Source organism: Castanea sativa, chromosome 3 (genome assembly GCF_040712315.1).
Source record: "Castanea sativa cultivar Marrone di Chiusa Pesio chromosome 3, ASM4071231v1".
In the NCBI taxonomy this organism is placed as follows: Eukaryota; Viridiplantae; Streptophyta; class Magnoliopsida; order Fagales; family Fagaceae; genus Castanea; species Castanea sativa.
In genome coordinates, this window is record NC_134015.1 from 41,718,029 (window position 1) to 41,721,186 (window position 3,158).

Genomic DNA, 3,158 nt, shown 5'->3' on the forward strand with positions numbered 1-3,158 from the left:
TATTTTACTCTACAGATGGGCATGCTGCCTATACTAACTTTGGACAGTTTTCGGAGGCGATTATTTTTCTAGACTTTTCCCCCCTCTCTAACGGGAAGTATTCAATTCGCTTAAACGAGAGAATGAAAAGATTTTAGGTGGCTAAGAGCTTGCCATTTAAGGCTAAGAAGTTAGGGTTATATAGAGTGGTAATAATCTTATCTTATAGAATAATGGACCAAAAAAAAGACACGTTATAATCCTTTAGAGTTATTAGCGCAATTCAATCATAAAGTTGTTAAAAATTTATCCTTCCATGGTCAATGAAATCGATTTAATCTTAACTGGTCACCAACGGTTAACGATAAACTATAAATTAATTAGTGAAGGAGGAAGCACGAAAGCTAATAATAGTATAGAAGTTGAAGTGTAAGCAGGAGAGTTCTTAGCAACCGTGAGTAAAATTAGTTAATATCAGTTGGATAGCTTTAATGGTGATGAGCTCGAATGCTTGTAGTATAAATAGCTTCAAACCAAATAGGGAAGCCATCATACCGTACAACAAATTGGCAATAGTAGGGAAACAAAGAACAATAAAATGGGGAAGAATTTGAGCATTGTAACAATTTCCTTACTACTGCTGTTGGCATCCACCGATGCTTAGGGCAAGTCTTTGACGTCAAATCATATGGAGGACAACCTAATGCCGATATCACCCAGGTATAAATATGTGTAGCACAATTAAATACACCTAATTAACATGAAAAGTGGGTTCTAGTTAACTTGACTAGTAAACTCTTTTAATGTCAAATAAAAGTACTCGGGTTCAAACTCTGCTTACACTAAAAACTCTTCGGTGTCTTGACCAGACCATAAAACATTAACGTGAAAAATGGTTGTAATATACTGATTTTGATTTTTCATAATGTGTTTACCAGGCTTTGACAAAAGCTTGGAAAGCTGCGTGCGCAGTAGCAGGAAGTAAAGTTGTGATTTCAGCAGGGACATACAAACTAGGTGTAGTGACTTTGTTAGGTCCATGCAAAGGTGCTATTGAGTTTAACCTTCAAGGCACCCTACAGGCCCCATCAGACCTTGCCTCCTTCAACGGTAAAGACTTTTGGGTTTCTTTTGAGCGTATCGACAGTCTCACTGTGTCAGGTGGTGGAGTTTTTGATGGCAAAGGACAAACGGCATGGCAAAAAAATAATTGTGACCAAAAGTACAACTGCAAACTGCTTCCTATCGTAAGATTTCAATCTTAATAATTAGCATTTAAATTTCCTTTATATTTATGTAGATATATACAGATGCTACAACTTTAAGAAATTTAACCATCACGAAATAATAATTCAAGCACTTATTCGTTTAATGGTGTTAAGGATATTGTCATATTATTAATAATCGGATGTAAGCTTTATATAGTGAGGTGTCACGACTCACCAAAAAAGATAATTCAAAATTTATATATGAGAAAGTCCAAATACGGAATATGGACACAACTTCTGTGCCATGACCCTAACTTGTGCAACTGTGTGTAATGGAGAAAAAGTGGTGGTTAACGGTGATCAAAGTGATGGTTCACCAATCATACTCACATATAACATCAAGTTGTGACAAATTGTTTGGTCCAAAATGACTTTTCTATACAATATTGTTGAAGTAGTACCAACCACATTCATTGATATATATATATTTGTAATTTTTTTAAATATAGTAATTCAAAGAAGCGTTAGCATTTTACTATAATATATTTAAAGGAAAATATTTTTAGGAGAATATTTAAATGAAACTATGGCGTTCATATTTGGTGTTTTGATTTGTCTAACTTGTAAACATGAACAGAATATAAGGTTCGATTTCGTCACAAATTCAATAGTCCGTGACATTCAATCGAAGGACAGCAAATTTTTCCACGTAAACGTTATGGGATGCAAGAACTTGCAAATCCAAGATGTTACCATAACTGCACCCGGAGATAGCCCCAACACCGATGGAATCCACATTGGACGTTCATCTAAGATCACCATCAGCAATGCCAAAATTGGAACAGGTGACGATTGCATCTCCATTGGTGATGGAGCCCAAGATGTTACTGCTAACCAAGTAACTTGTGGACCTGGCCATGGTATTAGCGTTGGAAGTCTTGGAAGGTACCAGAATGAACAGCCTGTTTCAGGAATCAGAGTAATTGGTGGCACCTTAAGCAGTACACATAATGGTATTAGAATCAAAACATGGTCTTCTTCCCCTCCTAGGAGTGCTTCTGATATGCATTTCAAGAATATTATCATGAAAAATGTTGCCAATCCTATCCTTATTGATCAAGGCTACTGCCCAAACAATCAATGCTCAAACAAGGTTATTATAAACATCACAAATATATACACTCATTTTGATGTTAGAAGTTAAAAAAAGAAAAACAAATTACATATACTAATATCAAATTCTCGTGTGGGTTTTTGTTTGTTTGTTTTGCTTTCAGTCTCCCTCGAAAGTTAAGCTCAGCAATGTTAGCTTCAAGAACATTAGAGGCACTTCTTCAACAAAGGAAGCTGTGAAGCTTATTTGCAGTAAAAGTGTTCCATGCCAACAAGTGGCGGTTGCTGACATTGATCTCGTATACAAGGGAGCTGGAGGATCTGCTACTTCCACTTGTGTTAATGTCCAGCCCACCGTTTCGGGCAAGCAGAATCCTCCTGCTTGTACCATCAAACAATAACTAAATGCCTCCCAAGCTATTGTAACTAATGCAGAATGAGGAAACACTATTTGCAAATAGGTTATAGGAGTTCTATTCTAAGTAGAATTTCATTTACTATAGTCTATCACGTTCCCTTTTTCTCTATTTAAATGAAACTGTGGAATGTTGGATGGTAATTTTTAGAGTTGTTTGAGTTCAGCCTTTTACTAAAGGCTGCTGTGATCTGGAGTGTTGTTGTAGATAGTATTTGTTCTGTTACTGTAGCTGGGATATTTCAAAATAAAACAAAAATAGTTATTAAACTCTTTCTAATTGTTATTATTATTCACCAAATACATTCTTGTGTCCATGATATGGTAACATTCAATTCATATGCATGCATGTTTTTAACGCCAAATTAACTTGCTCTCATACTCTTCGACGTCGGTAAGATATAAAACTCATAAAACGGATGCCATATATTCAAATTTACGTC

The 3,158-nt window shown here is 35.7% G+C and overlaps 1 pseudogene; it reads left to right on the plus strand.

Annotated features, from left to right (window-relative positions):
- The first annotated feature begins 577 nt into the window (after positions 1-577).
- LOC142628968 (exopolygalacturonase-like) lies at positions 578-2,701 on the plus strand (annotated as a pseudogene).
- The last annotated feature ends 457 nt before the right edge of the window (positions 2,702-3,158 follow it).